The 27,007-nt window shown below is 45.8% G+C and overlaps 1 protein-coding gene across 3 annotated transcripts in view; it reads right to left on the reverse strand.

Annotated features, from left to right (window-relative positions):
* The window catches only part of C4H15orf41 (chromosome 4 C15orf41 homolog), a 1,060,100-nt gene that overhangs the window by 670,404 nt on the left and 362,689 nt on the right, over positions 1-27,007 (reverse strand). The window lies entirely within an intron of this gene.

A 27,007-nucleotide genomic window follows, 5' to 3' on the forward strand; every position in this document is an offset into this window, starting at 1 on the left:
GAAAGGGATCCCGACAAGACAGCGCCTGCAACTCTGAGATCCGATGGGCCGAGCAAATGGCCACCAAAAACACCATTTTCAAAGTCAGATCTTTCAGGGAAACTCCACGAAGAGGCTCGAAAGGAGTGCCACATAGAACTCGCAGGACTAAATTAAAACTCCAATCCGGACACACCGAACTGATGGGAGGGCGCAAATGTTTGACCCCCTTAAGAAACCGAGCAATATCTGGATGCGCTGCCAGCGAACAGCCAAAGTTTTCCCGCAAGGCACCTAGAGCTGCAACTTGTACACGAATGGAATTGAACACCAAGCCTTTAACGAGGACCTGTTGCAGAAAGTCAAGAACCCGAGGAACATGCACCACTAAAGGATCGTAGGAACGCTGATGACACCACATCTCAAAAAGCTTCCAAACTCTCACATAGACCATAGAGGTGGCTGGACGTCTCGCCTGTAGGAGGGTAGAAATGACTTGTTCTGAATAACCCCTCAAGCGTAAATGTCGCCTCTCAAAAGCCAAGCCGCGAGAGAGAATCGATCCTCTCGATCCGAAAATATGGGCCCCTGACGGAGCAGATGTGTTAGATGAGCCAGCTGAAGTGGATCTAGAGTCAAGTGTACCAGATCCACGAACCACGGACGATATGGCCACTCCGGCGCCACCAGAATCACCCTTCCCGGATGCCGCTCTATGCGACTGAGAAGCTGATCTATGAGGGGCCAGGGCGGGAAGGCATACAGCAGAATCCCCATGGGCCAAGGACACACGAGAGTGTCTATGCCCACCGAGCCCTGTTCTCGGCAATGGCTGAAAAAATGAACTGTTTTTGCATTCGCTTCCGTTGCCATCAGATCCAGCTGAGGAGTTCCCCATCTGGCGCAAATGAGATTCCACACCTCGAGACATAGCTCCCATTCTCCTGGGTCTAGTTTCTGACGGCTGAGATAATCGGCTTGCACATTCTCTACTCCCGCAACATGGGATGCGGCAATGCCCTCGAGATGGTGCTCCGCCCAGGTGAACAGAAGACGTGCCTCCAGTGCCTTGGCAGGACTTTGAGTCCCGCCTTGCCGGATGATGTATGCCACCGTTGTCGCATTGTCCGAGAAGAAACGCCCGCAGGGCCAGACGTACCTGGTCTCGAGCCAGTTTATGGACCAGGATCTTTCCATCACCGACCAGGGCCCTTGGGCGGACCTGTCTGCACACACCGCCCCCAACCTGAGAGGCTGGCATTGGTGGAGATTATCAGTCAATTCAAAGTGTCCAAATCCACCCCCCGTTCCAGATTGTCCAGTGACAGCCACCATGATAGACTGGCTCTGGATTCCGGAAGTAGAGGCATTGGTAGATGGAATTGCTCCAACACCGGGCTCCAGCGAGACAAAAGCACATGCTGTAAAGGTCTTAAGTGAGCGAACGCCCAAGGAACCAAGTCCAAGGTTGAAACCATGAAGCTCAGCACCTGAAGATGATGCCACACTGTGGGATTGTTCCTTCGAAGAAGAGAATGTATTTGTTCCTGCAACTTCCCTATTCAGTCCACCACTAGAAACACTTTGCCCAGCAAGGTATCGAATTGTGCTCTGAGATAAATCAACTTCTGAGTGGGTTCCAAGTGACTCTTCTGCACATTGATTACCCAACCTAGGGATTGAAATGTGAACATCACCATGTGCACTGATCTCTTGCAGTCCTCCCGAGACTTCACGCGAATCAACCAGTCGTCCAGGTATGTGTGGACCAAGATTCCCTCTTGACGAAGGAAGGCCGCCGCCACCACCAAAATCACCTTGGTGAACGTGCGAGGAGCTGTTGTGAGACCAATTGGGAGGGCTCGAAATTGGAAGTGTCGTCCCAAGACCTTGAACCGCAGAAACCTCTGGTGATTCAGTCGGATCAGAATGTGTAAATACGCCTCCGTGAGGACCAGAGAAGTGAGAAACTCCCCTTTTCGAACCATGGCCATCACTGTCCTCAGGGTTTCCATACGAAAGCGAGGAACCCGAAGGCAACGGTTCACCTTCTGCAGATCGAAGATGGGCCGAAACGTGCCCTCCTTCTTGGGGACCACAAAGTACACTGAGTACCGACCTCGTCCCTGTTGAGCCTCCGGAACTGGGACAATAGCTTTGAGCTCGAGAAGTCGTTGTTGAGTCACCCAGACCGCCATTCGCTTGACACTTGAGGCCACTCGGGACTCCACAAAAACCTCCCGGACCGGGCACGAGAACTCCAGTGCATACCTGTCATTGATCACTTCTAAGACCCAGCGGTCTGATGTAATTCTTACCCATTCCATGTAAAAGTTGGATAATCTGCCTTTGACAGCTTCGACGACGGAATGGGTGCTTGTGGCATCATTGGTGGTTTTTATTACTTCCTGCACCAAGATGTCCCGAATCTTTTCTGGGCCGGCGACCCCCTCGAAAGAACTGCTGGCACCCCGAAGCAGATTTAGAAGCAGGAGGTGCGGAGTATCTACCCGCTCTGAAGTGGCGAGCGTCCCGAAACCTAGCTTAAGGAGGGAAGACTTTCTTAGAAGATCTTTTATCTTCTGGCAACCGATTGCCCTTGGATTCGGCAAGCAGCTTTACTAGCTGATCCAGATCCGCCCCAAAGAGGAACTTGCCCTTAAAGAGTAGATTACAAAGCTGGGACTTGGAGGACAAATCCGCCGCACAATTTTGCAGCCAGAGGAGATGCCGCGCTGACACCAAGGACACCATACCTCTTACTGAGGTCCTCACCAGATCATACAAAACAAATGCAACATAAGTGATGCCTGCTTTTAGGCGGGCAGACTGCAGAGCTCCACTGTCACCCATACCGGCCCCAGCAGCTGACTCCTGGACCCAACACAGACAGGCCCTCTGCATGAAGCTAGCGCAAACCACTGCCTGAAGGCTCACTTCACAACTGGATCTCCAGCTTGCGGTCCTGCATATCATTAAGGGCAGCCGCTCCAGCAACCGGGATAGTGGTCTTTTTCGTGACTGCCGAGACCGCGGTGTCCACCTTTGGAATCTTCAGTAAATCCAAAACATCAGACGATAACGGGTACAGTTTTGCCATAGCTATGCTCACTTCATGCCGGAATCTGGAGTCTCCCACTCCCGGGTCATTAGTTTGTGAACCTTCTTAGACAGAGGAAAAAATGTTGTGGGACCCCTAATGCTGTCGAGGACTGGATTGATACCCTCGTTGTCAGACTCTTCTTGAGAAACCTTAAGTCCCAGAACTTCAAGTATCTGGGGAATAAGGGGTCTTAACTCATCCCACTTGAACAAACGCACCATGCTGGGGTCATCCCCCTCCGCAAGAGGGTCATTGGGCTCATCCGGATCATCAGTATCCACATCAGCCAGATCCGGCCGTGGATCCGGGTCTGCCACCCCTACTACCCCAGAAGCCGGCGTTGCCCCAGACCCCGGGATCGGATCTCACGTACCCTGGGGAGAATCCTCTGTGGGGTGAGCCTGATCAGAGAGGCTCTGACGAGGGTCCATACCCCGACCTCTTTTCTCAAGCGGGTCCAAACCTGCCCTCAGGAGACCGGGCTGCTTTACCACCAAGCGTTTCCTTGCCAGGAAAGCCTGGTGCATATGGAGGACAAATTCTGGGGAAAACCCCTAAGGGTCTCCCTCCCCCACTGGAGAGTTGGCTGGGGTGATAAAATTTCCCCCGGTGAGGTCTTCTCTCAGCAGGGCTAGAACAGGCGGAGAATCCTCTTCCCGCGAAGCCGAAGGTGAGACAGACGTTCCCCTCCCCGAGGGAGGAGGCAAAAGCCCTGAAGAGCCCTCTAACCCCGGGGAACATGCTGCGCATAAGGAGGCCGCATCTATTGCCTGGCCGCATGACCCACATGCGCAGCAGGCCTGTGATTCTGTTTTCGGTCCCATCCGCAGCAGCGCGCCCATAATCTGAAGTGAAATAGAAAAGGGTGCAAATAAAAAAAGAAACACTCGGAGCTGCGATGGGGAGAAAATTTCAGTCAGGCAGGACCAGAAAAAACAAACTTTTCGTGCTGCAGGCTAAGAGACTACCCCGGCTGAGGAGAAAAAAACGCGCGCAGCATGCCATGGGAAAGGAGCCTGTCTATAGTGAAATCGCAAGACCCCCAGGAGGGAAGCGGCAAGTAAACGAGGCACATGGAGAGAGAGAAACTCACCCTTGCCCTCAAAAAACGACCCGTAGCCCCGGAAGCTGAAGGGAACACTGCTGACAGCTTCCCCGGCCGGCCTTAAAAGACCCAGTCCCTCCTGCACCTCTCCTTACCTCAGCACTGAAGACTGACAGTCAGCCGCAGTGAAAACAGTTCTTTTTTTTTTTTTTAAATGAAACTTTACCAAGACACAGAGAAAAGCTGTTGCAGGAGACAAGGGAGCAGCTGTAGCAGACAGTGTTGAGTAGCCAGGAGCCCCTGGTCATCAGACACTGAACTGTGGCGGGCGAAACCCTGACATATTATGACCGCCAGCCGTGGCAGACCGCGACCGGGGGCCGGTCGCTCACCTTCGCAGCAGGGCCAGGCACAGACATTGGGGCCGGCGTCGGCAGCCGCTTCCGCAGCAGTGCTGCTGCACTCCAAGATGGCCGCGGCGTCCTCTCAGCGGGGCTAAGCCACGCCCCCTGAAACTTACTAGGGCCGCACGGGCGGCAAGAACCTGGCCTTAAAGGAACCCCTACAGGAAGTTAGGGGGTTCCTTCCTGCTGACTCCATCTTAGGTAAACTATTTAAGGCAAGGTCTGAGCCTTCAGACCTTGCCTTGGCTTCGTGGCTCTGGTGGTGTTTCCTGCTTGCAGTTCCTGATTGTTCATCCGTGTTGTAATTCCTGGTTTGGCTGACATCCCTGCTTGGCTCTCAACCCTTGGACTGGTTACGGAAGATTCTGGCTCTTGATCCCTGGACTGGCTGTGGTACTTTCTGGCTCTCGACCCTTGGACTGGCTGCGGAGTGTTCTGGCTCTTGATCCCTGGACTGGCACTTATTCTCACGACCTGCTGGAGGCGCCAGCTATCTGGATTAAACGACCTGCAGGAGGCGCCTGCATTCAGATCTTCATCGAGTCTCTCCAGCGACCCTTGTGATTGGCCTCGCCTTCCGACGACAGAGCTACCCTCATCGCCGGACCAAGGGTCCACCTTCCAAATCAGAACATGACAGGAATGTCCAATTCCCCGGACGCCTGGATTCTACTGAGGGATGGCTCACGAAGGCGCCTAACACCTCAGAAAGCGACCATAAACCAAAAAATTAAATTCAAACTAACTAAATAAAAAATATAACTAAAGACTGCAGGTGTGCATCTGACCCACCCACTGGAATCAGAGAAATACTGAGTGACTATAGTTGGCACTCTCGATATGTAGCAGTGCCCAAAGTTCTAATTGTTCTCTGTCTCCACCTGCTGGTAGGGATACACAACCCATTTTTCTGGACTGATCTGGGTATGTTCAGGAAACACCTATTGTATATAAACAAAAATTTTTTTAAATGAAGTAGTTTTCTTTGTAGTTTGCTGCTAGGCTGCCTTCTGATTTCTTCCTTCTCCTCTATAAACATCAACTTAGAGGATATAGGCAGCTAAAGTACTGCCAAGTAAAATATCTAATCCAATCCAATCAAACCTTAAGAGTACCTTTCTTCGGTAAACATTTTGTTGCCTCCATACTACATTACAGAACTATAAACCCAGGCCAAAGCATTTCAAAATACATAGTTGTTAGTTATGTTAAAATATTATTTGACGTGGATTGCATTGACCTGAAGGGTTGTGGTTATTGCAAGTTAAATTGTGTAAGTTTTAAAATTTCTCTCTTGACATTTCTGAAGCAGGACTAGAAGCCCCTATCATGCTAAAGTGTTAAAACCATTAAGCTAGGTATTTCTGGAGCATTAATATCCAGGAAACCTCCTGAATATCTAACTTGGTTTAGAAAGGCAAATTAAACTCAGCTTTTAATTAAAACCAACAAATTCATGTGTTTCACTCCCTAGCTACCACAATGCTAACACAAATATTCATAATACTTTCCAATTAAATTAAATATTTACAAAGTGCATCTGGTAATTAGATGCTGGTTTAACACAATTTCACATCTTGCAAACTGTTATTTTCTCCTATCAATTGTGCTTTACCAGTTACAACCAGCATTCTTAAAAATACCTAGTGCTGCTCCAAGGTAAAACTCTGTGTTGTTTTACTATCTCTGTTGCTTATGTCTTAGCACTTAACCCCCACCTATTGTAGGTTTGTTATTGAGAATTCATTGTTTTATTTTCTGAAATACCACCAAATAAAAGTTCCATATACCTAATTCAAGTTATGATAGCGATGGGACCAGCCCTTCTCTATCCACACTAACCAAGGCATTTTTTTGTGGACCCTCCAATCCCAGAAAACAGGAAATATGCAAAATTTGCATTTCATATTAATCTGAAGGCTTATTGTCTACCATGAGAAAAGAGCCTGGCTGGCAGGAAATGGAGAAGTTATTTACCTGATAATTTTGCTTTCCTTAATGTAGACAGATGGACTCAGGACCAGTGAGTTTATGCTCTCTTGCCAGCAGATGGAGATGGAGATGGAGCAAGCAGACGTCACATAACCCTGCAGTGACCTCAGCCTGCCAGTATTCTCTTCAAAAGCAACTGTGGACAGACCTAGCAAAAAACTTGATTAAAATCATGATTAAGAAGAGGTAACCAGAACTGTACTCAACCAGCCATAAACATTGAACTCACAAAAGATTCTAGGTACCCCAAGCTAGGGACTGGATGGACACTTACCAGTAATCCCTTGATACCCAGAGCCCCACAGGAGGACTATTGACACATTTATGTGGCAGACAAGGGCGGAACACTGAGTCCATCTGTCTACATTAAGGAAAACCAAATTATCAGGTAAGAAATTTCTCCATTTCCTAGCGTGTAGACAGATGGACTCAGGACCAGTGGAATGTACCAAAGCTACTCCCCACCAGGGTGGGAGCCTGCCAATGTCCAGTCAACACCGCACGTGCAAAGGATGCATCTTCCCAGGCCCGCACATCCAGAAGATAAAACCTGGAAAAAGGAGTATCACGTGATGCTGAGCGAGTGATTGGACGTGTGGCTGATCGCTCCGGGGACCCCCCTCCGAAAATATCCGGCGAATCAGTGTTTATTCTCCTCCGTTTGCCCCCGCACGGATCGTATCAGCAGGCTGAATAGCCAGGGAACGCCCGGGGCTATCGGGCAGCGGAGGATTTGCAGGTTTGGCGGCAAAAACGAGCAAAAAAGAGGAGACTGAAGGGCCCCGAAGCCAAAATGGCCGACGCAGCGGAGGTACCCCCGGCTGTAGAACCTGCGGATTCGGCAGGAGCCGACATTGCAGCCACGGTAATAGCTGCACTGGAGGGGCGGTTCTTGCAGCTTTCCTCCCAGATAACCGGCATCAGCTCGCAGCTCTCCGAAATTCATTCCCAAATTCAGACAGCAGAAAATAGAATATCGGAGGTAGAAGACAAAATGGAGGCACAGGGTCAGGATTTGCAGAGCCTCAAGAAAGCCCAGGAGGCATTTCAAAGCAAGCTTGACGATCTGGAAAATAGGTCACGCCGGAACAATTTATGGCTAATAGGCATACCCGAAAACATAGCAGAATCTGAACTCGGTACTCGGCTGGAATCCTGGCTAGCTCTGTCACTGAAACTGGGCAGCCAGCATGGCCCAATGCACATTTAGAGGACCCTTAGGCTAGGGCCTCCACTTACAGGGGGGACCTCAAACAACAGACCCAGAGCAGTCATACTCAAGGTCCTTAACTTTGCCCACAAAGTACAGATTCTGAGGGCATATTGTCAATTATCTGAACTGACCTTTGAAGGTACTAAAGTGCTCCTGTTTCAAGATTACTCGGCTTCAGTGGCGGCGCTAAGGAAAGCTTTTGCTCCAACATGTTCTCAGTTAGCGAAACTAAAAATACGGGCCACTTTGCTATTTCCAGCCAAACGCCGCCTCACCTACAATGGACAGACTCACGTCTTCACTGAGGCCTCAGCAGCACAGGCTTTTATCCAAAGTATACCTTCAGGCTAAGTGGCATCTTAATGGATACTCCTATTGAATTCTCATTGGCAACAGGGATTTTCACATTGGGAGACATTTCACTTGGCCGCTTTGAGCATGGTTCACTGCTGGATGGAATGTTCTGAATGTTTTCTTTTCTATGAGAGGGGGGTCCTCACAGTTCTAATGATCCCAATTTATTTACTAGGTGTGATGGGGGTCACGGGAACCAGCCTCTGGTTTGTTATTAGTGGCTTCCTACACCTTCAAGGGGGATATATAGAGGGGTATGCACTGAAAGGGACCGGGGTTTATATGTTTCTGTTGGTTCATGTTGCTGTTTACAAAGTTCTTGCACTTTCTACTGTTACCGTGAATAATACTCTCATGGGTGGGGGTCTAAGCTGGGGGACCGCCACCCATACGAGTCTATATACAAGATTGGTTTGTAAGATCTTTGATATTATATGCAATGATGTCTAATGTACGATTTTGCACCTGCAATGTATGTGGTATAGGTTCTGTAACCAAATATTACAAGATACTACAAGCCCTACGGTGATACAAAGTACACATTGCCATGTTGCAGGAAACGAGACTCACTGACTCACAACATGAAAAGCTGACTAAACAATGGGTGGGGAAATCCTTTTATGCTTCTGCCTCTTCTAGTAAAGCGGGAGTGGCCATACTCTTACACAAGTCGATACCCTTTCATTTGCATCACTCAGTGGTGGATCCGGAGGGCAGGTACATGTTCTTGGAAATTGAGATCTACAGGAAACTCCTGTTGCTGGGAAATATATATGCCCCTAACATGTACTCTCCCGCCTTCTACAACAAGGTACTGCGAATTCTCCAAGATTACTCACATCTTCCACTCATAATGGGGGGAGACTTTAATGCAGTAATTGACCCGACCGTGGACTGGCAACCACCGAGGCAGACCTCAAGGCCAGACACTGTGAGAGGCCTCCCTTTCCTGTGCAAGTTTTTAGACCTCACTGATGTTTGGAGGCTGCTTCACTCTACTGACCTCAATTTCACCCATATTTCCCAAGCCCACGGGTCACAATCACGTATTGATTATCTCCTAGCCAGTTCCACATACTTTTCAAAGGTTACGGGCTCTGATATAGGGCCTCTGGCCATTTCAGATCATGCACCTGTTTGGGCGGACTTTACGGGCTTGGATAGTACAGGAGGATGTAAACGCTGGTGATTCCCGGCAAAACTATATTATGATGAAGGGTTCAAATCTTACACACAGGATAAATAGAAGGAATATGATCATTTTAACCGACAACACCAGGGCAACCTCATTCTATATTGGGACACCGCGAAAGCGGTCTTACGGGGAGAAGTCATAGCTTACATGGCCAGAAAACAGAGAATTGTCAGCGACTATAATTAGATTAGAAAGACAATTACGAAAGGCCAAAGCTCATTTTACTGCCACTCCCACTAAGGAAAATCGCATAAAATTCTACTCCCTCCAAAGCACGCTACATGATTACATTCAACAAAAAACCCCAAAAAGTCTCCTCTATTACAAACATAGGCTGTTTCAATTTCGCAATAAGGCAGGGAAGCTACTTGCCGGATTGTTGAAGTCCTGGGAAGGGAGATCGTATGTTAAGGGGTTATGAGATGCCACAGGGCAACTTAAAATACACAAGAAAGATATTGAGAAACTTTTCACGGATTACTATCATCAACTTCCATAAACCAACTCCTCACTGACATGCACCTAGCCCTCAACCCGCAAAAAACTGAACTCCTCCTCATCTCCTCTAGACATGCCCCCACACCCTCCCCCTCCACCCTCCAACCCTCTAACTTTCTCTCTGATACAAAAAACCTAGGTGTCATACTTGACAGCCAACTAACCTTCAAACCATATATCAAATCCATCCTCAGCAGCTGCTACTTTAAACTACAAACCCTCAAAAAACTCAAACCCCTCCTCTACTTCTCTGACTTCCGCACAGTACTCCAATCTATAATTTTCTCAAAAATTGATTACTGTAAAGCACTCCTACTGGGACTCCCTGCTACCTACATCAAGCCTCTACAACTCCTTCAAAACGCTACTGCACGCATCCTCACCAATGCCAAAAAGAAAGACCATATCACTCCCACCCTCTTTAACCTCCACTGGCTTCCTATCCACTCACGAATTTTATACAAAACCCTTACCCTCATCCACAAAAAAAAAAAAAAGTATAATTAACGAACACTACAACTGGCTAAACCCACCCTTCACCCTTCGTACCTCCACAAGACCTACCCGCTCCTCTCTCCGTGGAACTCTTATCCCTCCTTCCACAAAATCCACTAGACTCATCTCCACCACCAACAGGGCCCGCTCCCTCGCAGGCCCTTCCCTCTGGAATTCCATGCCTCTTGACCTACGCATTGAAACCTCCACACCCACCTTCAAAAAGAAACTCAAAACCTGGCTCTTCCTCCAAGCATACCCCCAATCATCATCTTTACCTACTAACACCTTAACCCTACCACCTTCCCGTACTAACACCCCCTCCACTGGACCTACTCCCACACCCTCCAAGGAATTACAAACCCCACACCTAACCTCTAGCACATAATATATGACACATAGCTCTACCGTACCCATCTTTTCACCTCAAATACTGATTTACTACATGCTTATACAATTTTGTATATAACCTATGTATATGTCAATAATATAACCTATGTCAATTTGTCAATGTATATAGATGTCAATAATATAACCTATGTATATGTCAATAATCTCTCGACCCCTGTACATATTACTCCTTTTGTACCTGTGTTCACCCTCTCCCCGCCCCCTCCCCTGTCTCGACCACCCCTACCCCTCCCTCCACAAGTTTGCTAGTTATTTGCTCTGTTTCTGAGCGCATGTTAGGCACTGTTCCTTGTAAAGGCTTTGCCTATATATCCATTGTTGTAAGTTATCTGTAAACCGGCACGATGTGCAAACGGTTGCCGGTATATAAAATTAAATAAAATAAATAAATAAATAAATAAATAAACTTTACTCAGCGGACCCTAGTAATCGCCCAGACATACAAGCCTATCTCTCCAAATTGAAATTACTCCAGATACAGGTGGAGGACTTAAAACTCCTTAATGCCCCTATGGGAAAAATAGAATTGGAATTGGCCATCAAATGTTCTACTTTAGGTAAATCCCCAGGCCCAGACGGCTTCATGAACGAGTTGTACAAAGTGATGCCTGACTTAATTAGCTCCCCTATTCAATAAGTTTACGACATGCTCTCCTCGGATGATTTTCAGGCCTGGCAAGCAAACAGGGCTTCAATTACATAGAAACATAGAAATGACGGCAGAAGAAGACCAAACGGCCCATCCAGTCTGCCCAGCAAGCTTCACACATTTTTTTCTCTCATACTTATCATTTTCTCTTAACTCTTGGTTCTATTTCCCTTCCACCCCCACCATTAATGTAGAGAGCAGAGATGGAGCTGCATCCAAGTGAAATACCTAGCTTGATTAGTTAGGGGTAGTAGGGGTAGTAACTGCTGCAATAAGCAAGCTACACCCATGTTTATTCCCTTTACCCAGACTATGTCATACAGCCCCTATTGGTTGTTTTTCTTCTCTCCTGCCGTTGAAGCGGAGAGCCATGCTGGTTATGCATTGAAAGTGAAGTATCAGGCCCTTTTGGTTTAGGGTAGTAACCGCCGTAACAAGCCAGCTACTCCCTGCTTTGTGAGTGCGAATCCTTTTTTTTTTTTTTTTTCTTCTCCCCTGCAGTTGAAGCTATTCTGGATATGCGTGAAGCCTCAGCTTTTCTTATTCCCCTGCTGTTGAAGCAGAGAGCTATGCTGGAAATGCTTGATGTATCAGCCTCTCCCATGCCATGAAGCAGAGAGCCATGCTGGATATGCATCGAAAGCGAAGTATCAGGCACATTTGGTTTGGGGTAGTAACCGCCGTAATAAGCCAGCTACTCCCCGCTTTGTGAGTGCGAACCCTCTTTTCTTCTCCCCTGCCGTTGAAGCAGAGAACTATGCTGTATATGCTTGGAAAGTGAAGTATTAGGCTTATTTGGTTTGGGGTAGTAACCGCCGTAACAAGCCAGCTACTCCCCTCTTTGTGATAGCAAATCCTTTTTTCCACATTTCCTCTTGCCGTTGAAGCTTAGAGCGATGTTGGAGTCACAGTAAGCATCTGTATGTTTATTTAATAAGGGTATTGTCTCCGGGCAGTAGCCATCTTTCTGGTGAGCCACCCACTCTACATTGGCGGTCTCTTGACTTTATGGATCCACAGTGTTTATCCCACGCCCCTTTGAAGTCCCTCACAGTTCTGGTCTTCACCACTTCCTCCGGAAGGGCATTCCAGGCATCCACCACCCTCTCCGTGAAGAAATACTTCCTGACATTGGTTCTGAATCTTCCTCCCTGGAGCTTCAAATCGGGACCCCTGGTTCTGCTGATTTTCTTCCTACGGAAAAGGTTTGTCGTTGTCTTTGGATCATTAAAACCTTTCAAGTATCTGAAAGTCTGTATCATATCACCTCTGCTCCTCCTCTCCTCCAGGGTGTACATATTTAGATTCTTCAATCTCTCCTCGTACGTCATCTGATGAAGATCCTCCACCTTCCTGGTCGCCCTTCTCTGTACCGCTTCCATCTTGTCTTTGTCTTTTTGAAGATACGGTCTCCAGAACTGAACACAGTACTCCAGGTGAGGCCTCACCAAGGACCTGTACAGGGGAATAATCACTTCCCTTTTCTTACTCGATATTCCTCTCTCTATGCAGCCCAGCATTCTTCTGGCTTTTGCTATCGCCTTGTCGCATTGTTTCGCAGACTTCATATCATTAGATACTATCACCCCAAGGTCCCTCTCCTGCTCCGTGCACATCAGCCTTCCCCCCCCCATCGAATACATTTCATTCGGATTTCCACTCCCCATATGCATGACTTTGCATTTCTTTGCATTGAATCTCAGCTGCCATGTCTTCGACCACTCTTCCAGTTTCCTTAGATCCTGTCTCATTCTCTCCACTCCTTCCGGCGTGTCCACTCTGTTGCAGATCTTAGTGTCATCCGCAAAAAGACAAACCTTACCTTCATCCCGTCCGCAATGTCGCTCACAAAGATATTGAACAGGACCGGTCCCAACACCGATCCTTGCGGTACACCACTTATAACCGCTCTCTCCTCAGAGAAGGTTCCATTTACCATCACACATTGTCTTCTGTCCGTCAACCAATTTGCAATCCAGGTCACCACATTGGCACTCACTCCCAAGCTTCTCGTTTTATTCACCAGTCTCCTGTGCGGAACCGTATCAAAAGCTTTGCTGAAATCCAAGTATATGATATCGAGTGCTCTTCCTTGATCCAATTCCTTGGTTACCCAGTCAAAAAAGTCAATCAGATTTGTCTGACAGGATCTTCCCCTGGTGAAACCATGTTGCCTCTGGTCCATCGATTCTCCGGACTGTAGATTGTTCACTATTCTCTCTTTCAGCAGTGACTCCATTACTTTTCCCACCACCGAAGTGAGGCTAACTGGTCTGTAGTTTCCAGCCTCCTCCCTGTTGCCACTCTTGTGAAGCGGGACCACCACCGCTCTTCTCCAATCACTCGGCACCACTCCCGTTTCTAGGGATCTATTGAACAGGTCACACAGTGGAGCCGCCAGAACATCTCTGAGCTCCCTCAATATCCTTGGATGGATACCATCAGGCCCCATGGCTTTGTCCACTTTCAGGTTCTTTAGCTCTTCCCACACATTTTCTACTGTGAAAGGATTTTCATCTATTCCACTTCCCTCCAGTTTCTTGTTGTGTAGAGATGGTCCTTCTCCAGTGGTACTTCCAAAACCTGGATGTAACCCTGAGTTGCCTGGTTCCTATAGACCCATTTCACTTATCAACTGTGACCTGAAGTTGATAGCCAAGGTAATGGCTGATCGTCTCGCATCTTTCATTGCTAAACTTATCTTCCCTTCTCAAGTGGGATTTGTCAGGGGCAGGCAGGCGGTAACCAACGTCCCCCGAGTCCTGGCCTCCATAGCCTTTTCACAAAAAATGCAACTGAATTCCCTCCTTGTCAGGTTTGATGCCAAAAATGCTTTTGATCGGGTGAATTGGGCTTTTCTTTTTGAAACTCTGAGCCACTATGGTTTCCACGGCCCTTTTGTATCATTTCTCCAGACTATTTACACCAACCCCCAGGCTAACATCTGGGTGAATGGGGAACTGTCGCAAGACTTCACACTGGCCCATGGTACAAGGCAGGGATGTCCTCTATCTCCCCTTTTGTTCATTCTTTCCCTGGACCCATTACTGCGTACCCTGGAGGAGAAGCAGAGCATAGAGGGGATTAAGATGGGGCCGGTGATGTTCAAATCGGCGGCTTTTGCAGATGATTTCCTATTGCACCCGACAAATCCCATACATTCACTCCCAGCAGCTCTTCAGGTGATTTCAGAGTATGGTCTTCATGCCGGTCTCCGATTAAATCTGGACAAGTCAGAGGCTATGATGATAGGGCCGGCTGATTACGTCCCATGGCATGGGGGTCTGGATTCCTAAGTGCCCTGCTAATCTGTACAAAATTAATGTGTCCCTGTTGCAACAAAAAATGGAATGATCATTATCCGCCTGGCTACTCCTTCTCCTTTCACTCATAGGACGCATACATCTACTGAAAATGACTGTGCTACCCCGCTGGCTGTATGTTCTCAGCGTTCTTCCTCTTCTCCTTAAGCAAGCTACCATTGTTCAATTCCAGAGAGTAGTAACAAAATTCTTATGGCGGGGGAAACGACCAAAGACGACATTGCAATTGCTGATGAAGCCGTTATCTGTCGGCGGTTTGGGTCTCCCAGATTTGAAATTTTACAAACATGCGATCAACCTGAGACACATTGGAGACTGTATTTTTGGCATGCAATTTTTCTCTGATACTCTCTTCAAATCCCAATTAATCACTCCTATATTGCCTCGATATGCCCTGCATATACCATATGCCTCCCTATCAACTATAATAAGATCGGGCCTGCTCCTGAGACCGCTGCGGCAGACATGGAAGTGGCTCATGCAGAAAGCTTCTTTGCCGGATAGTCTATCACCGTTCCTCCCATTTTGCGGCAACCCAGCATTTCCTGCGGGCTCAGGCTCCTCTAGATTCCGCACCTGGGAACAATCACAATGTTCATGTATTGGGCAGATGATACATGCGGATGGGTCCTTACTCAACTTCCCAGGGCTCCGCTCTTTCTATGGTCTCTCCCCAACTGATCATTTCCAATACCTACAAGCCTGGCATTATGTGTGATCGCTTGGTTCTCCTACCTTTTCGGATCCAAAGTGGCAACTCTTGAGAACCTGGTTTGACCCAGACAGCCCTCAGAAACATTCCATTTCTTATTTTTACAAACAATTGGAGGTCGCCCACAAGTGATGGTCCCTAGAGACGGTGCAGCTTATATGGCAGTCGGAGCTAGGTCATCCACTATCCGTCACAGTGCTGAGGTCTGCCTTCACCATGAGAAGGATATCGAGCAACAAGCTCCTCCCAGAAACCAGTTATAAAATCATCTACAAAATGTTCATCTCTCAACATCAAGCATATAGAGCGGGGATCACCACTTCCGACACGTGTCTGAAATGCAACTCGAGGGGAGCACATTTGGGCCATTCTTTCTGGGGTTGCCCAGTAATACAAACTTTCTGGAAGAAGGTCTTTCGTTCTGCAAATGGCATTGTGGGCTTCATAATTCCATTTTCACCGCTTGTTGCACTTTTTGGGATCTTTCCCAGATCTTTCAAAGGGAGAAAGGGACCAGCCCTTTGGATTACAAAAATCTATTTACTAGCTTATAAAGCTATCCTTGCCGCATGGAGGAAGCCAGAGGGGACCTCCTTAACGTACTGGCACTCGTCCATATTGCATTTGCTAACATTGGAAACTTTGGCCTGCAGTCACCTACCGATTCGGACTAGGAGAGCTATCAACGCAGTCTGGCTCCCGTTCATTCAAACCTTGCCACAAGACTTGAAAAGTCTTTTTCTTAATCGTATAGATGTCTGAGACTTAAGTTTCACGGTATTACTGTAAGATTCTGCATTATTGAGCGATTTTCATCGGACCCTTTCGGTGCTCAGGGAAGGGAGGGTGGGTCCGTAGGGGTACTGGGGGAGGAAAGTATGATCATAGAAGTTTACGATTGTATGATATGTAACATACCACATTATGTATCATGTTATGCTTTGTTTGTTGTTCAATGCTTTTTAAAAAAAAATAAAAACAGATTTACCATAAAAACCTGGAAAAAGTGGGTAAGGTGGACCACGTCGCAGCTCGGCAGATATTGATGGGAGGCAACAGACTAGCCTCCGCCTATGACACTGCCTGAGCCCTAGTGGAATGAGCCCTTACCTGAGTAGGCAATGGCTTTCATGAGCTCTAACCTGAGTAGCAACGGCTTTCCAGCATCCACCTACATGGCTGTGACCACCTCCTTAATCCACTGAGCTATAGTAGCCAACGAAGCCGGAGAAACCTGCTTACACCTGCCATGGAGAACAAACAGGTGATTCCTCTTTCGAAAAGACTCAGAGACCTCCAGATGCCGCACGACAAGATGCTTAACATCCAAGGAATGCAAAAGGTGAAACTCCTCTGCATCCCTAATCTTATCCAGGGACGGCAAGGAGATGGACTGATTCAAATGAAAATCCGAGACTACCATGGGCAAGAAAGATGGAACAGTAAGTAGCTATAATGCCTCTGGAGTCACCCAAAGGAATGGCTCCCAGCAAGACAATGCCAGCAGCTCAGAAATCCAATGCGCAGAACATATAGCCACCAGGAACACAGTCTTCAAAGTCAACAACCATAAGGAAAGACTATGCAATGGTCAGAAAGTAGACCTGCCAAAAATTACAGCACCAAATTAAGACCCCACAATGGAACCAGTAACCTCAAGGGAAGCCTCAGGTGCTTCACTCCCTTCAAAAAACAGGCCACATCAGGATGAAATGACAAGGAAACACCATTCACCAAGCCTCTGAAACAGGCAAGAGCTGCAACCTGCACCTTCAAAGAATTAAGGGCCAATGCTTCATTCAACCCATCCTCCAAAAAATCCAGAATGAGCGGGATCCTAACTGAATGAGGAAGAACACCATGCTCCTCACACCAGGCCACAAAAACTGTCCAAACCTGCACATAAGCGAAGGAAGTGGAGAACTTGCAAGAGTGGAGTAAAGTAGCAATCACTGCAGAGGAATAACTATGCTTTAAAGGCGAGCCCTCTCAAGACAGAATTGAGTCTGATCCTCATGAAGAACCGGTCCCTGCTGAAGGAGATCCATGTGTGGCGGAAGCCGAAGGGGGCCTCCACCAGGAGTCGTCGCAAATCCACATACCATGGATGCCTGGGCTAGTCCGGTGCCACCAGGACTACTTGTCCCCTGTGGCCTTTGATCTTGTGAATTATCCTGCCCAGCAAGGACCACAAAGGAAAGGCATAAAGCAATCTGTCTTCCAGCCAGACCTGTACAAGACAGTCTATTCTCAGAGACCACAGATCTCTCCTGTGACTGTAGAAGCAAGAAACATTTGCACTTTGAGAAGTCACCAGCAGGTCTAGGAATGGAAGGCCCCAACAATTCATAATCAGTTGAAACACCTCGGCTGACAACACCCACTCTCCTGGGTCCATACTCACCCTTACTCAGAAAGTCTGCTTTTGCATTGTCTTTTCCTGCAATGTGAGATGCCGAGATAATCTGCAGATGACCTTCTGCCCATTCCATCAGCTGGCCTATTTTCTATGACACTTGCTGGCTCTTAGTTCCTCCCCTGGCTATTGATATAGGCCACCATCATTGTGTTGTCAGAAATCACACGAACAGCTTGATTCCGCAGCCTGTGGCTGAACTCAAGCATGTCAGCCATACCACCCGGGCCTCCAGGTGATTGATATTACAGCGGGACTCTTCAGCATTCCAGCGCCCCAGGACCATTAACTCCAGACAGTGGAAACTTGCATCTGCCGTGAGTACCAACCAGGTAGAGAAGAAAAGGGATCGCCCTTTTTCAGATATCCTCCTGCAACCACCAAGAGGCGGGAACAGATTTCCATCGGCAAGTGGAGCCGAACCACCTAATCCTGAGACTTTGGGTTCCAACGAGTGGGCAGAGAGTGCTGAAGAGGACGCATATATGCCCTTGCCCATGGCACCACATGCAGGGTACCTGCCATCAAACCGAGTACCCATAGGTAGGACCATCGGATGTATGGTGTTCATCAACTGATGCACTTGAGACATGAATCTCTGGATTTAAACTTCCAGTAGGAAAACTCTGTCCTGTCCCATGTCGAATTGGACCCCAGATACTCCAATGACTGGAATGGTTGAAGATTGCTCTTCATCTGATTCACCACCCAACCAAGCTCCTGCAATAAGGAGATCACCTTGTGTGTCACCAGGCCGCTCTCTTCCTGAAACTTGGCTCAAATCAACCACTCGCCCAAATACAGGTGCACCAGGATTCCTTGTCACAAGGCCACTGTTACCACCACCATAATCTTGGAAAATGTTCTGGGAGCGATAGCGAGACCAAAAAGCAGTGCACGAAATGGATAATGGCACCCCAACATCGCAAAGCATAGAAAGCGTTGGTGTTCCAATTGCAGGGAAATATGAAGGTAAGCCTCTGACAGATTCAAGGAGGTCAGAAATTTCCCCAACTGCATCACCAATATTACAGAGCATAAGGTTTCCATTCGAAAATGAGTCATCTTCAAGTGATGGTTGAGATCCAAGATGGGTCAAAAGGAGCCCTCTTTGGGTACAACAAAATAATTGGAATATGACCTCATGCTTTCTTGAGACATGGGCACCAGAACCACAGCCCCCAGACTGAGGAGCCTTTGAAGCGTGAACTCCACTGCCTGCTTCTTCTGCGGGAAGTGGCAAGGGGACACCATGAAAACGTCACGAGGAATACTGCAAAATTCCAGTGCATACCCTTCTCGTATCACCTCCAGGACCCACTGGTCTGACATGATCTCAACCCACCTCCCAAAAAAAAAGAGAGAGAGACGACACCCTATTTCCTGTTCTGGAATTCCCTCCAGACTTATCAACCTCCTGAGAGAGATGCAGAAAAGTTCTCACCACTAGGGCACAACAGGAGACAATCTGTAAATTCATCGCCACTGCCTCAAAGACTTGCTTAAGAATATACCCTTCAAGGCCGCTCCTCCCTCTAAGATGATAGTCATCTGTTTAGACACGGCACATACCAAAGCATCCACTTTGAGAAAAAGCATACGCTCGCTCACAGCCGGATCCAGGGGTACAGGCTTTCCAATGTCTGACCCCCTATAAAATTTGCCTCTGGGGCATCCCATTCCAGATCAATTAGTTCCTGGATGGCCTCCATCAGCAGGAAAAAACAAGAGGCTTGACATAAGGAAACTAAATTGAGATTCTTCCTCGGCTCTGACATAGCATCCAAATCAGGAACATCCAGCTGTTTCAAGGTCTGGGAAATCAGAGCCGGCAGTTCATCTCTATGAAAGAACCGCAACATGGTTCGATATGGTTCCAGCCATGGAGGAATTTCCAAATCTTCCAGGGAATCTGGATCCACCCCATCATCAGTGCCATCCAGATTCCAGTCAGGAACACTTACAGGGAGCCGGGCAAGCCCCATCGCTTACGCATAGGACTGAAAGAGGGAGGAGCCACCAGCTGAGGGTCCAACCAGACAAAAATGGGGGAAGCGGAGGACTGCGCCTGAAGAAAGGCTTGTAAGCCTTGAAAAAATTCCACCCAAGAAAATGTAGCTGGGTCCAGACCAAGCCCAGAGGTAACTGGAGCTGGTCCCACAGAACTGCCCTCGCCAGCAGAGGAGCCAGTCAAGGGAGAACCAAGATCTGGCATCTCCCCAGTCAATGACCGTGACCAACCCATCAGAATGGGAAGAGCCAGGCTTAGCAAAATCTGTGGAAGACAGCACTCCCTGAGCATCCGAGCAGCACTGACACAGGCTAGAAGCCAGGTCAGGCTGAGAAGCCCTAATATGACAGACAACACAAATAGGAAGAAACTTAGGCTTCATGTTTACAGGCGAAATCAGTACGGCTCGTGCTCAAAAATGAAATGTGCCCAAAAAATAAGTGCCTGGAAGAAAGTGTAGCAAGGCACATACACAATTTGTTCACCAAGATAACTGCATAAAAAAGTTTGTGCGCGTGAAAAGTGCGCCCAAAAAACAAGCGCACAACGAGTGTGCAGAGGTGACACACTGCACATACCGAAGACCTATAGAGGCAGTAGAACATGCACAAGTGTGCGCAAATACAGCCACCGCCCCTACCATGCGACATGCAAGAAAAAAGCCTAAATGCAGGGCCTAGCCCACCAGGGGGCCGCTCAACCCACCAGGCTGCCCAGTTCCCCACCTCCAAAGGGAACAGGAATGAACATTGGCATGGTGCACCAAGAACAGAGACCGGAGGAAGTCCTGATACCCCTCTAACTGCCTCTGATTCAGGTAATACTTTCTCCTCTTTTTTTTTTTTTTTTTAAAAACCTTACCTGAGCTCAGCGCTTACCGACTGAGTACAGAGATGGTCTCCAGCTGCGGGGGGAGAAGACATCTGCCATCACTGCCGCACTCGGCCTCCTGCACTCACTGCCTTTCAGCGGAACTAGCAGCTAAGTCCACGCCGGGAAACGCAGATACCGGACCAAGACACACCTCTGAAGGACCATGAAAATCGCCTCAGGAATTCTCAACTGGGGCTTTCTTTTCCTGAATTTAGAATTTCTCCTTTCAAAAAGCTCAAAGCAATCCCCATAGGGAGATGTACGTCCACAGTCTCTGCTGGAGATGAAGAATACTGGTGGGCTGGGGTCACTGCAGGGTTATGTATACTGTGGCATCAGCTTGCTCTGTCTCCATCTGCTGGCAGGGGAGCACACACCCATTGGTCCTGAGCCCATCTGTCTACATGCTAGGAAATAGCATGTAGACATGTAGGCAACTGCTGCTGCTGGGAATAGCCACTTGGTGTGAACAGAACAGCAGACAGCTTATTCCCTACTTACCAAGATAGGGTGGGAGGAGATGACTCATGTGGTACAACATACATGTTCCCACCATAGGGAAAAGCTTCATGGTCAAATATTGCTAATGCATCATTTCTGACTAAAACTTACTGTCCAATCATGCAGACAATTTAATCAGACTTCAAAATAAACCTTCCTTTATTTTACCAATAATTTGATGTTTCTTCTCACAGAAATAGCTCAAAGAGCTATGTGGTAGTAATTGGGATATTTATCTGATATTTTATAGGCTACTTGATGAAGTTACTGGCAGGTTCAACCGTCAAATCATTATTAGGACACATCTTCCCTTGGGGGTTACCAAGGGAAGATGTGTCCTTTCTGTCCCTCTACTGCCTTTCTGTCCCTCTACTGTCCAACCGTAGAGGGACAGAAAGGCATTTATAATTGAGACTTAACTAAAAACCACTATGCCATCATCACAAGAATCTCACAATTGTGCAAAGCCACCAACCTTCTCTTAATGACCAAACATACTTCTTCCACAGCTTATACAGATGCCATTAAATTAGAGACATCACAGCACATGGGTTATCACTAATCCAGAGCTAGTTAGGGCATATAGGCTAGAGAGCACATGCCTTTTTTTTTTCTCTCTCTATTTGTATTTCTGGATACCTAGCCAAACACAACTTATAATCATACACAAGTTTTAAAACTCTAAAGCTGCATTACCAAACTCTATGACCACCCCTGATCCCTCCAAAATGAAAACTGATACATAGCTGGTGACATCAGAATGGGATTTTAATAAATATATGTTAGAAAAATGCTGCTATACCTATGTATTTATTTTTAACTCTCAAGAATGAACAGGAAAAAGTTACAGCACCAGGAGTGAGTGATTCCCATAGCTCTATTTGTAAATGGGATTGGGGCAGGACAGAAACAATCAAGGGGATGGCAGTGGTGGACATGCTCTTCAGGGGAAGCTTATCCTACCTGGATCATTTTACGAAACAGCAGAAATACTGTACTGTGTAATTCCTCTGACCTCTGAGCCGTAACACTGGCTATCCAAAGCAGCTAGGTTTTGTTGTGTCTGTATACATGCTGCTCAAAACACTCTTTCCTCTTCTTAGCTCCAATACTTCCTCTTCTAAACGTATGCCTAAGTTTTCCATTACATTTACCTCAGATATAGTATTGCTTGCAATTTTACATTTGTTAGGAATTAGAGGTGGCTACCTTTTATCATGTGCCATACTCTACATTTCTAAAATGTACCTAGTAATTCTGAATAGTGAATTCATACAATAAGTGCCTCAGCATGGTCCTAAAACTGGTTTCTGATAACAAACAGCACAGTCATTCCCTGATTTGCTGGATTTCACAATTGTAGCAGCAGCTGAGCAAGAGGAGCTTCAAAAAATTCCAACACTCATGTTGCCTCAGGAATGAAATAAAAGTCAGAATAAAGAGGTATTGCAGTTGTTTTGTTGGTGCTAACCACTAACTGAATTATTGAAGAAGGTTTTAGTCAGTTCTGCTTTAAGGTTACTGTGATTGCTTGTGAACTCACTTCCAGCTGTTACTTCAACCACCAGAGGAAAGAAGACTGACCAGAGAACAAAGCATTGTCAGCAAACTCCCCTTCAAACTGCTTAGACCTGGAAGGCACACTCCTTGCTTTATTTCTTAGCTCATTTTTCTTTGAGACTGATACATCTGAAATACCTTTCCTAGAGATCTATACTGCACCAGCGCTCAGCAAGAGAAAGAGTTATATTTTCCCCTTGAGTTAGGACGCCTCATGACAAATGATAATGGATAATCAATACACTGGGAAATATGAGGCCACAAACTTTATGAAGTCAAAGAGACATATTACTTCTGAACAACACTCATTTCCCTTAACAAAGTCACTACTAGGCTGTGCCTAATAATCTGAAGGAAAATCAAAGAACCTGCAACCACATCAGCAATATTGGCAACTTATTCCACTTTAATGGCATTTTGATTGATTTTTCTGCCTAATGGTAGTTTTATAGATTTGACGCTGCTTCTGCAAAATAGTTGTGTGTAATATACATCCCCAAAGGCAAACAATGAACATTAAGGTCCTTGTCTTACTAGGAGTCATAATTGAAGCTCGGCCAACATTGCCTATGGCCCTGTTTGTTTGGTTTTTTTTTTGTTTACTAACAAAATCTTTTACACAAAAAAAGTCTCCACTCTTTCCATTTTTCCTTCTCCCCAAAATAAACTTGATATGTGATCAAGGCAGGCTGTTTGAAAAATTCATACATGGGCTGACCTTGACAATGACTTTGAGTGTTTCAGCAACAAAGCACTGACCTGCTGAAAAATGGAGACCCGCCCCCTCCCCCTCATCCACCCTAATGCTAATAAATCAAGCACGTTTTAAAATGAGTTACCCTAATGCTCATTCATCATGGCTGTAATGCCATTCTGCAATGGAGGATTCGCTGTCCTGAGCAAACCCAGCAGTAAATAATAACACTGGGACATCTTGGTAGCATCACTGCACAAGCTCTGCTACCACCAGCATACGGTTATTAAACAGTCTTTGTTAGACAGCAGGCAATAACTGCACAACTTACAACACAAAGAAGTGTGTGTGTGTGTGTGTGTGTGTGTATATGAATAGATGTTAAATTACATAAGTAATACCGTACTTATAGAAATAAAAGCCCAATTTGGATTAGCACAAACCTAAAATTTACCAGAAGCCTCACCCAGGGTCTTATATTTAGGCTAATCCATTTCTAACGAGTCTCCCAACATCAATATATGGATATACTGTAGGTTTCACTGGTTATACTAAAATATATATATATATATATATATATATATACTAAAATACTAAATATATGTACTAAAATGCTAATTATCTATAGTATACTATATATAGTATACTATATATACTAAAATACTAAATATATATATATACTAAAATATATATAGAAACCAAAAATATGGCAATGTGTAGAGCTAACTAGTGCTTATTGTATATCACACAAAACTCTAAAAGGAGAAGGAAAAAAACACATTGAACAATTCTATATTCTCCAAAACACAAAAAGTAAGTATTTGAAGTAAATATTTATTCACGCATTAATCCTATAAAAACAAATTACATTTGCTCATCCCTAAAGTTTTCCTAAAAATACTTATGCATATATCTTAATACACATTAAACACTATTCATTGCTATACTGAGTACATCAATAAACATTTCAAACCCTCAAATCTAAACTACTACTAATCTCAAGCTAACCTGAAATTGGCCAATGCTTCTACATCCAAAAAATACAAACATAGTCATTATTATATAATTTAAAAAAGTATCACAAGCACTGTTAAACAATTTAAAATGTATCTCTCGATCTGCTATTTATAGCCAAAAACATTTACTTAATGTCATATAAATGTAAGACGTATAACATTCTTATAAATATCAAGCTGTAGTGTTCCGATGGTACGATATCCTGTCCCAACAAGGCCCTTGTTTCACCGAACCGGCTTCTTCAGGGGAACTATCAAAGGGAACGATCAACAGCAAATTAATCACCACAAAAGAATGACTGCAAAGGATATCTGACGAAAAGCAAGAAATAATATTAAAATCCTAAACAATCTGAAAATACTCCCCTCATCATTATAATTTATCTATCTCTCTAAAGAATGTACTCAATAATCATGTTACTGAAAAACCTAATCTACATTACCCCAAATATATAAAAACATACCACCTTAACTCACAGTAAAAACATTTTTAAATATATCCGAAGCAGAAAGCCTGTGAGGGAGTCAGTTGGACCTTTAGATGATCGAGGGGTTAAAGGGGCACTTAGAGAAGATAAGACCATCGCGGAAAGATTAAATGATTTCTTTGCTTCAGTGTTTACTAAAGAGGATGTTGGGAGGTACCCGTACTGGAGAAGGTTTTCATGTATAATGATTCAGATGGACTCAACCAAATCACGGTGAACCTAGAAGATATGGTAGACCTGATTGACAAACTTAAGAGTAGTAAATCACCTGGACCAGATGGTATGCACCCCAGAGTTCTGAAGGTACTAAAAAATGAAATTTCAGACCTATTAGTAAAAATTTGTAACCTATCATTAAAATCATCCATTGTACCTGAAGACTGGAGGATAGCAATTATAACCCCAATATTTAAAAAGGGCTCCAGGGGTGATCCGGGAAACTACAGACTGGTTAGCCTGACTTCAGTGCCAGGAAAAATAGTGGAAAGTGTTCTAAACATCAAATTCACAAAACATATAGAAAGACATGGTTTAATGGAACAAAGTCAGCATGGCTTTACCCAAGGCAAGTCTTGCCTCACAAATCTGCTTCACTTTTTTGAAGGAGTTAATAAACATGAATAATAAAGGTGAACCGGTAGATGTAGTATACTTGGATTTTCAGAAGGCATTTGACAAAGTTCCTCATGAGAGGCTTCTAGGAAAAATAAAAAGTCATGGGATAGGTGGCGATGTCCTTTCGTGGATTACAAACTGGCTAAAAGACAGGAAACAGAGAGTAGGATTAAATGGACAATTTTCTCAGTGGAAGGGAGTGGGCAGTGGAGTGCCTCAGGGATCTGTATTGGGACCCTTACTTTTCAATATATTTATAAATGATCTGGAAAGAAATACGACAAGTGAAGTAATCAAATTTGCAGATGATACAAAACTGTTCAGAGTAGTTAAATCACAAGCAGATTGTGATCAATTGCAGGAAGACCTTCTGAGGCTGGAAAATTGGGCATCAAAATGGCAGATGATATGTAATGTGGATAAGTGCAAGGTGATGCATATAGGGGAAAAATAACCCATGCTACAGTTACACAATCTTAGGTTCCATATTAGGTGCTACAACCCAAGAAAGAGATCTAGGCGTCATAGTGGATAACACATTGAAATCGTTGGTTCAGTGTGCTGCGGCAGTCAAAAAAGCAAACAGAATGTTGGAAATTATTAGAAAGGGAATGGTGAATAAAATGGAAAATGTCATAATGCCTCTGGATCGCTCCATGGTGAGACCACACCTTGAATACTGTGTACAATTCTGGTCGCCGCATGTCAAAAAAGATATAATTGCGATGGAGAAGGTACAGAGAAGGGCTACCAAAATGATAAGGGGAATGGAACAGCTCCCCTATGAGGAAAGACTAAATAGGTTGGGACTTTTCAGCTTGGAGAAGAGATGGCTGAGGGGGGCTATGATAGAGGTATTTAAAATCATGAGAGGTCTAGAACGTGTAGATGTGAATCGGTTTTTTACTCTTTCAGATAATAGAAAGACTAAGGGGCACTCCATGAAGTTAGCACATGGCACATTTAAAATCAATCGGAGAAAGTTCTTTTTCACTCAACACACAATTAAACTCTGGAATTTGTTGCCAGAAGATGTGGTTAGTGCAGTTAGTATAGCTGTGTTTAAAAAAGGATTGGTTAAGTTCTTGAAGGAGAAGTCCATCACATGCTATTAAGTTGACTTAGATAATAACCACCGCTATTACTAGCAACAATAACATGGAATAGACTTAGTTTTTGGGTACTTGCCAGGTTCTTATGGCCTGGATTGGCCACTGTTGGAAACAAGATGCTGGGCTTGATGGACCCTTGGTCTGACCTAGTATGGCATGTTCTTATGTTCTTATCCAATAAAACTATGAATTACCTCTACCAAACAATGGGCCTCATTTTTCAAGCCGCTCGCACGCAATACCAGGATGGGGGCGGAGTCGGGGCAGAGTTGGCCCCGGAAGAGGAAGAGTCGGAGCGTCACCGGGGCCGACTCTGCGCAGATGCCGCGGACAGCGAAAAGGTAAGTG

This window comes from Rhinatrema bivittatum, chromosome 4 (assembly GCF_901001135.1).
Source record: "Rhinatrema bivittatum chromosome 4, aRhiBiv1.1, whole genome shotgun sequence".
In the NCBI taxonomy this organism is placed as follows: Eukaryota; Metazoa; Chordata; class Amphibia; order Gymnophiona; family Rhinatrematidae; genus Rhinatrema; species Rhinatrema bivittatum.